Source organism: Pan troglodytes, chromosome 20, assembly GCF_028858775.2.
Source record: "Pan troglodytes isolate AG18354 chromosome 20, NHGRI_mPanTro3-v2.0_pri, whole genome shotgun sequence".
In the NCBI taxonomy this organism is placed as follows: domain Eukaryota; kingdom Metazoa; phylum Chordata; class Mammalia; order Primates; family Hominidae; genus Pan; species Pan troglodytes.
In genome coordinates, this window is record NC_072418.2 from 59,340,154 (window position 1) to 59,349,688 (window position 9,535).

Consider the following 9,535-nt stretch of genomic DNA (forward strand, 5'->3'; position numbering starts at 1 on the left):
TGTGCTTCTCTAGCGAGAGATTGTGGGCGAGTGACCGAGTGGGCAAGGGGCCGTCACTGTGTGTGCGTGATTGTGACGGTGTGTGGTGGTAGCTTCTGACTCCGCGTGGGTCGTTGAATGTGTGACTGGGACCGTTTAGCGGTGGATACACAACTGTGTGCGGCTGTGGAAGATTGACTCATCCGTTACGTTCCCATTTCCGTGGAACAACAGTTTTACCAGAAGGTTTCGAAGGAACCTTAAAGTTTGGAAGCGTAACAGTTTATCTGGTAACTAATTTTAAACATTACATCTATGGTGAGTTAAATGTGGGTTATGAAGGAGAACGCAAAATAAAAACGTTATGAAGATGTAAAGGAGTTTTATGGGGCGGCATCTCTTGGGCAAATATCAGACCGCCATAGGTAGTTGTTAATTCTGTCGTTTTCAGGCGGCTTTGGAGTCATCAAATGTGAGAAGCCCTGGACTTTACACATCCCGAGCCAGTGTGATCCAGTATGATTGGGAGTCCGAGTGCCAGATGCCGGTCGGGACCTGTTATGCTGGGTCTCAGAATGCGGAAACTCTCCCTGTCCGAGGTGGAACAGTTTGTCCTTGAGTGAGGACCGGAGTCCTGAGTGACTCTTGATTTGATCCTGTTTCCCTCAAACCTGGTGAGCTCTATGGTGTAATAAATGGTTAAGAGTGTGAACCCTTAACCATCTCTAAGACTGGAGCCAGAATGCCTGAACTCCAGTCTTAGAGATGTGCCTCGGTCTCCACATTTGAAAGTGAGGATGATTGTAGCATCTAATTCATTGAGTTGTTGGGGAGGAGTAACTGATATGTAAAATAATGCTACTGCTGCTGGATAAGGATGCTGATATGACTGAAGCTAATGCTTTCTTTCTGCAAAGATGCTTTTTCCAAAACACACCATATTGCCTCTTTACACATTCTTCAGGAGAGGGTAGAGGCTGCATTTTCCTTGTAGGTGCGGTGATGTGGTGGAAAGCACACTTTTAGAATTAGACAGATGTGGATTCAAATAGCATTTCAGCCATTTATTAGTTTCTTCATGCCTATCTCAGTTTTTTTTTTTTTTCTTTTTTTGTCCATAAAAGGAAGAATGTAATGCCGGGCTTGCAGCTTTGTCCTGAGGGTCAAATAAAATGATTTAATAATATAAGCAAAGCTCAGAGGTTGGTTATTGCTGATTACTGATATTAGAAGACAACTTCAGCAAGGATGGTTGAATTTCACACTTGTGAGCGGACAGTTGAGGAGACAGTTGTAGATTTATCCTACTTGACCTTATTTGTGGTTCAGGACAGTGTTGCGAGTTCAAGAGGAGAGGGTAGATGCAAAAAGTCATCATCTTTCCTATTCTCTGATCTTGGGAAGGGGCGAGTGGCTCTAGTTTCCCTTTAACATCCCACTGTGTTGAGTGTGTCTATATGTACATGCGTCAGTATTTGCTTATGGAGGAAAGGAAGGAAAAAGACCAAACAGGTACAAAGCCAGCCATCTCTCAGGCTAACTTTCTTCTATACCATTTTTACTTTCTCACATTCATTAATCTGCCAAAGAGAAATTTAGAGGATGATGAAATGGCCACTTCTGACTCTGAACCAAGCCTCTGAAGTCATACACCATTATACTCTTGGTCACAAAATCAGCTGTGAGTCTAAGTAGGTGGAGACTACACAAGAGTATAAGTACTAGGAGGCAGGGATCATTCAGGGTCGTCTTAGAGGGTGGCTTCCAGTTTCTTCCTTTTAAGAGTATGAGAATGCTCTGAGCTAGCCTCTCCATTCCATGGAATCCATAGGTCTTTTGTCAGCCACTTCCCAGTACACATTCCTGTGCCAAAGCACATGCAGAGTTTGTAGGGTCCAGCCCCACAGGGTCGGTTGGTTTCTCCCCATGTGCGGAGACGAGAGATTGTAGAAATAAAGACACAAGACAGAGATAAAAGAAAAGACAGCTGGGCCTGGGGGACCACTACCACCAAGACGGGGAGACCAGTAGTGGCCCCGAATGCCAGGCTGCGCTGATATTTATTGGATACAAGACAGAGGGGCAGGATAAGGAGTGTGAGCCATCTCCAATGATAGGTAAGGCCACATGGGTCATGTGTCCACTGGACAGGGGCCCTTCCCTGCCTGGCAGCCGAGGCAGAGAGAGAGGAGAAAGAGAGAGAGAGAGCTTACACCATTATTTCTACTTATTAGAGACTTTTAGTACTTTCAGTGGTTTGCTACTGCTAACTAAATGGCAGAGCCAGGTGTACAGGATGGAACATGAAGGCGGACTAGGAGCGTGACCACTGAAGCACAGCATCACAGGGAGACAGGCCTCTGGGTAACTGCGGGTGGAGGAGTAGAGTCTTCTCTAAACTCCCCCGGGGAAAGGGAGACTCCCTTTCCCGGTCCGCTAAGTAGCAGGTGTTTTTCCTTGACACTAACACTACCGCTAGACCACGGTCCGCTTGGCAACGGGCATCTTCCCAGATGCTGGCGTCACCGCTAGACCAAGGAGCCCTCTGGTGGCCCTGTCTGGACATAACAGAAGGCTGACACTCTTGTCTTCTGGTCACTTCTCACTATGTCTCCTCAGCTCCTATCTCTGTATGGCCTGGCTTTTCCTAGGTTATGATTATAGAGCGAGGATTATTATAATATTGGAATAAAGAGTAATTGCTACCAACTAATGATTAATGATATTCATATATAATCATATCTAAGATCTATATCTGGTATAACTATTCTTGTTTTATATTTTATTATACTGGAACAGCTCGTGTCCTCAGTCTCTTGCCTTGGCACCTGGGTGGCTTGCCGCCCACAGAGTTACTCCAGCAGCTCCCTCTCCTGTTATCCCCAGCCATATCCATGCTTCTGCTAGATTCCTTCTGTTTCAGGATCACCCATTGTCACTTGAATGAGATCAACTGTGGGGAGGTGGGCCATATTCTGTTGTGCATAGTAATCCAAGCAAGGAATCACACAACAAAGTGGGTTCTAACCCAATCTTAGCTACTTACTCCCTGAGTGACCTTGGGTACCTCCCCCAATTTTTCTGACCTAAAATCTGTGCATTATAATAATAATAAATTTCCACGGAGGAAGTATAACCTTTTCAACAAACAGTGCTGGAGCAACTGGACATCCATAGCCAAAAAAGAAAAAGGATAAAATGCTTTTCTCCAGTACTAATCCAGGAGAAAAATAAATGTATTGCATCTTCCTTGTGACAACTGAGGACAAAATACACGTGGCCTCTCTCTCTGAGGACTTTTTTTTTTTAAGAGACAAGGTCTCACTCTGTCACCCAAGCTGGTGTGCAGTGGTGTTCCTGGACTGAACTGAAGGTCAGGCTGCTTATTCCCACAGCCCTATAACAAGATGCTGATGAACTGTGAAAGAAGAGAGTTTTATTTCTGTAACCGGGTACAGGGAGAGGGCCAGAAAAATACTGCCAGACCAACTCAAAATTACAAAGTTTTCCAGTGCTTATCTACCTTCTAAGCTATATGTCTACATGTTAGTGTGCATTCATCTAAAGACACAAGTGATTAATTTCTTCTAATCTATAACTAAGGTCTGAGTCTTGGGGACATTCCTCTGGAGCCTCAGTGATTTTACTTACTCTAGATGGGTCCAAGTGCCAAAGGTAATTCCCCTTATCTTGTCTCCTACTAAGTTTTGGAGGTCTGGGGAGTTCCTTTAGACCCCCAATAAAACTTGTTTAATCCTGAATGGATCCTGGTATGAGGAGTGTGACCATTCCTTCATTATCTTGTCATGCTTCAAATCATCAGCCTTTGTGTTAGGGCGCTGGCTCTCTCAGCCTTTAATATTTAACATAACCATTTAGTCAATGCTAGAACAGTTCTTATGGAGGCCTGCCTGTTCAGTTTTTGTGAGATCTGGCTTGCCACAGTGGCACAAACGGCTTACTGCAGCCTCAACTTCCTGGGCTTAAGCAATCCTCCTACCTCAGCCTCCCAAGTAGCTGAGAACACAGGTGCGTGCCACCACACCAGCTAATTTTTCTTTTTTTTTTTTTTCTGTAGAGATGGGAGCCTCACTGTATTGCCCAGGCTGGTCTTGAACTCCGGAGCTCAAGTGATCGTCTTGCTTCAGCCTTCCAAAATGATGGTGAAGCTGCATCATTGTCTGGGGTAAATACCTGAGGTTCGTTGTCTCACGCCAAGGGAATCAAGGACGTGGACACACAAGAAGTGAGTTTAAGAGCGGAGGTTTAATAGGCGAAAGAGAAAAGAGAATAGCTCTAGCTCCTGCAGAGAGAAAAGGGCTCCCAAGTAGGACTTCCAGTCCGTGGCGAAGGGCACGGGGTTTTATAGACTGGCTTCAGGAGGTGGTGTCTGATTTACGTAGGCCCCAAAGATTGGTTGGACCAGGTGTGCCAATCAGAAGCTGGCTGCCCCACCCTAATCTTTTATTATGCAGATGGGGTACCTATCTGACCAGGCCATGTTGTATGTTCCTTACTGTACACGTGGTTGACAAAGAAAAGGGAAGATGGAGCTGCGATGTTGGACATGCCTGGCCCCCAGGTAGCTTTTTCCTATTGGCACAGCTGCTGGCATTCACCCGTGCAAACTTCCAGCTTGCTTATCTATGTCTGCAGCTTGATTTTTCAGGCTGTTGTTTGTTAGAAAAGAAATGACTTGGGGGCTGCTTTTCATTAAAAGGAAAACCTTACCGAAGGATTTCCTTACCCTCACTATCTGCCTAAATAATTTCTTTTTAACTCCTATGTCACTTGGGATTACAGGCATGAGCCACTGTGCCTGCTAGAGGGTTTTTTATCTTTATTCCTCAAGATTTTGCATTTAGATAATTATGTTAAACTTGGGTGTGCTAGGTAGACATATGTCTGCTGATTACCCGTTTAGGAAGAATGTGGATTCCTACGTAGGGAAAAGGAGTCAGGCTGGTGGGACCAGGGGAAAGCAAAGAGATAAAGCAAATAAGCTATAGATCTGCATTTTCTTCATGGTCCAGGATATATAAACAAAAAAAGGAAGCAGATAAGCTATAGGCTTGCTTTTCTTTATGACCCAGGACATACAGCCCTGCCGAGCAAACAATGAACGTAACTCACAAACTTCCTGCTTATCATCAAACGCACGCATCCACTTATCATCAAACACCTCGGGTGACAGAAGAATGCAGGTCAGCTCCCTGCTGCCTTGGCATTATCAATCAGCCCAGGAACCATCCTATAAAATCTCCAGCAAGCCTTTGTTTCTTGCAGTCAGCTCCTCTTCCACTGATTCTGCCTGTTGCTCCCTGATAACCTACTTTGATACTGTCTTTAATAAATCTGCTTTTCTTCACCCACAGCTGTCTTGGTAAGTTCTTTTACCTCTGTGCCACCAGCCCAAATAGTTGCTGCTCACCTGAGACAAAGAATAAATGTGGTTTTTAAGCAAATCAAAGTTTACTTAGTGACTCTTACCAAGCTTTGTAGAAGGTTGTGCCAAAAGGAGAAGCTTAAGAGATAATGGCTAAAAATAAAAAATGTTACCACCACCCAAGGGGTTCTTCCTGCCCACTGCATAAAGAAAGACCATGGCATTGTAGTAGAGGAAGAGGTTAATAGACATGAGGCTGGCCACGCCACATGGGAAATGGAGTTCGTACTCAAATCATCTAATCCAAAGCTCTTATATTAGAGGTTTTTCAAAGTCACTTTGGGGGAAGGGGTGGGAGTGGCCAGATAACAGGTGCTTGCTGCTGATTCGTTGGGCTGGAGATGAAATCATAGGGGGTCAAAGCTCTCCTTGTGTGGGGTGCATTGCTTCTGGGTGGTGCCACAGGAACTGGGTTGGTTAGTCCAAGTGGAACCATCAGGTCCAGGTGGAGCCATGGGTGTCAGACATGAAAAAACCTGAAAAGATATCTCAAAAGGCCAATCTGAGGTTCTACAGTAGTGATGTCATTTGCAGTAGTAATTAGGAAAGTTGCATATCCTATAACCTTTGGAATAATGGCTGACAGTTGAATAACGGTGCCACCTTAGCAGGACTCAGACTCCTCTCCTCCCAGACTGATGGCCTCCCATTAGCTTTACAAAAACAATTGAGTTTTGGGCAAAGCCTGTTATTTAAACTATAGCGTAAATGTCTTCCAAAGTTAGCTCAGCCCTATAGCCCAGGAATAATTAAGGGAGAGGCAAGATAGGTGGGTTAGCTCAGTTTACTATAATAATTTTTCTCACTGATACAGTTTTTGCAAAGGTGGTTTCATAAAGATGCCTACTCTCTTCACACATTTGTGAAATGTCGAAAAGACTGCAAAAACCTGGAAGTTTACTGATGCCTTATTTTAAACAAGGCTTGTCTGGTATGAAAAAGCGAGGGGAAGCTATCAATCATAATTTTGTTAAATACAGTGAGTTCTAAGTTTCTCCTCAAAGAATCTGTGTCAGTATGTTCAGTTCTTTGTTTTCCATTTTAAAGTTTAACTTCCTCATTCTCTTCATCTCCTTGCCCCTAGTTTCAGTAAACAACCTCCCTGCCAGTTCTGATCAGTAGTTCACATCTGTTCCCCTGGTCACTTGCTCCATCCTGAGATCCCTGGTCACCCGCTCTAACCTAAGTCACCTTTAGTCACCTATTCTGTAACCGTCTTTCCTGCCAAAACTGCTCACCCCACCACTCTGGCTCTTAACCCCTGCTGTCTTTAAAATAGCCAATCGGAATTAGCTTAGACTGTGCAGTCCAACCCTAGCCAATAGGGGAACGATGCAGCAGTAGGGGCTACCTCTGTCAGGGATAAGAACCCCTTCCCCTCCCTTGTTCAGGTGTGCTCTCACCATTGCTCCATCTGCAAGATGCACCCTTCTATAGAAGTAAAATTGCCTTGCTGAGAAAATTTCTGTTCGAATGCTATTTCTTTTGTGGCACCGAAAATTTATTTCTAACAATTTCAACACTCAAACACAACCCAACTACAATTTTTGTGGATTATGTTCCTTTTACTTTTTAGGAACAGTTTTCCAATGTTGCAGTCATAATGCAATTTTATCAGCTTTGTTCCTCCTTTAAGAAACCTTAACACAAGAAGTATTTTTACATGTTGCTTCATTGCCATGCAATTATTCTTTTAAAAAGTTGTATAGTCTTCAATCAGATAGATGTGAAAGGAAAATAAATCTCAGGACTCCAGCTGGGCACAGTGGCTCATGCCTGTGATTCCAGCACTTTGGGAGGCCGAGGCGGGTGGATCACGAGGTCAGGAGATCGAGACCAGCCTGGCCAACATGGTAAACCCTGTCTCTACTAAAGATTAAAAAAAAAAAATTAAGTGGGTGTGGTGGTGTGCACCTGTAATACCAGCTACTCTACTCGGGAGGCTGAGGCAGGAGAATAGCTTGAACCCGGGAGGCAGAGGCTGCAGTGAGCAGAGATCACACCATTGCACTCCAGCCTGGGCAACAGGGCAAGACTCTGTCTCAAAAAAAAAAAAAAAAAAAAAAATCTAAGGACTCCAAAATCACTAAGCCAAGGGAAAAGTCAAGCTGGGAACTATGTCAGGCAAGGCTGCCTCTCATTTGATTCCTAAATACAATAGCTATAAAGATTAAAAGCTACATACCTCCCTCACAATTTGCCCACAAGGAAATTCCTTTTGGACAAAGGACAGAAAGAATTCAAAGTCATCCCTCTGAGGCTCACCTGAGAGAAATGCATATCTGATTGCTTCCTTGGACCTATTGTTTATGTAAAAATGCAAATTCATGGAGCCAGACTAAATTGTGTATTCAGTGGAAAGCTAATCAATAACTCAAAAGGATGCAACCTTTTGTTCCATATCTATTTATGACCTGGAAGCCTCCACCTCAGATTTTTCCACCTTACCTGACTGAACCACTGTACATCTTACACATAGTGATTGATGTCTCATATCTCCCTAAAATGTATAAAAGCAAGCTGTACCCCAACCACCTTGGGCACATGTCATCAGAACCTCCTGAGGCTGTCAGTGCTTCCCTAACCATGGGAAAATAAACTTTCCAAATCGATTGAGACCTGTCTCCAATACCTTTTGGTTTACAACATACTGTTATTTATTTGACCATTCTTCTACTTGTAGCTATGGAGTCCTGATAAGTAAGCAACAATGAGGAAGGGGCCCCAGTGGGGAAGAACAATGAACAGTTGTTCTGAGAAATGGCTAATCAAACAACAGCTCTCTCCAGGATGACCCTATAAAACTTCCAGCTCCTGCCTCTTTGCAGACAGCTCCTTCTCTCCTGTGCTGCCAGTTGCAACCTTGCAATGTATTTTCATACTTTAATAAATCTGCCTTTCTTTAAGACTGTCCTGGTAAATATGAGACTGTTTTCTTTACCGCCTTTGATACAAGCCCTATCTAGTTGCTACCCGTGACAGTAGCTATATTGTTTATGTTCAACATTTTATTATAAACAATGTTTCAGCTGGGCTCGGTGGCTCATGCCTGTAATCCCAGCACTTTGGGAGGCCGAGGCGGGAGGATCATGAGGTCAGGAGATCAAGACCATCCCGGCCAACACAGTGAAACCCCGTCTCTACTAAAAATACAAAAAAATTAGCCAGGCGTGGTGGCACGCGCCTGTAGTCCCAGCTACTCGGGAGGCTGAGGCAGGAGAATGGCATGAACCTGGTAGGTGGAGCTTGCAGTGAGCTGAGATTACGCCACTGCACTCCAGCCTGGGTGACAGAGCAAGACTCCGTCTCAAAAAAAAGTTTCAGTTAGTATTTTTTGCTGATATCATAGTTGCATTTGTTTAATTTCCTCAAATAAAATTCCCAGCTTCTATGATGCTCTTTGTCACTGGCAACTTTGGTCAGACAATTAAATGAAGCAATTGAAGGGCGCAACAGGATTTTGGAAGGGATGGTACAGGATTGGGAGATAAACTAGAGATAGGAGTTTATAAAATATTTTCAAAGACAGATTGAAGAATAGGAATAAGAGTATGATATTGTGAAATATATATTTGATCTTCCTAGCATAGAACTTCTAAAATCCTTGGAAACTACAAAGTAACAGTAAAAACTCATTTTGTATGCTAATGAGTTGACAGCTGGCAACCCCTATAGAGTTTCAGGATGGGGACTGGTTATGGAAAGACCAAGACATGACTAGAAGGCTGGGACATTCAACCCCACCCCCAACCCTAAGGAGGGGACGGGATTTTAATCAACCATGCCTATGTAATGAAGCCTCTGTAAAACTCCCAAAAGACAGGGTTCAGAGAGCTTCCACCCAGCTGAACATGTGGAGGTTCCTGGAAGGTGCAACACCCTTTTTTCTGTACTTTGCCCTATGCATCTCTTCATCTATATCATTTGTAATATCCTTTATAATAAACTACTAAACCGAAGTGTTTCCTGAGTTCCGTGAGCCACTCTAGCAAAATATCGAACCGCAAAGAGGGGGTGGTGAAAATCCCAATTTGAAGCTGGTAGAGTCAGATGTTCCAGAGGCTAGACTTTAGTGGGAAGTGGGAAGGGGGAGGCAGGCTTGGGGACTGA

General features: G+C 44.0%; 1 long non-coding RNA gene across 1 annotated transcript; it reads left to right on the top strand.

Moving 5' to 3' along the window:
- The first annotated feature begins 138 nt into the window (after positions 1-138).
- Positions 139-5,347, top strand: LOC104003463 (uncharacterized). Its single transcript, XR_001711937.3, has 4 exons — positions 139-269; positions 431-653; positions 4,058-4,225; positions 5,073-5,347. It is a non-coding gene; the product is annotated as an uncharacterized LOC104003463 (long non-coding RNA).
- Positions 5,348-9,535: the final 4,188 nt, after the last annotated feature.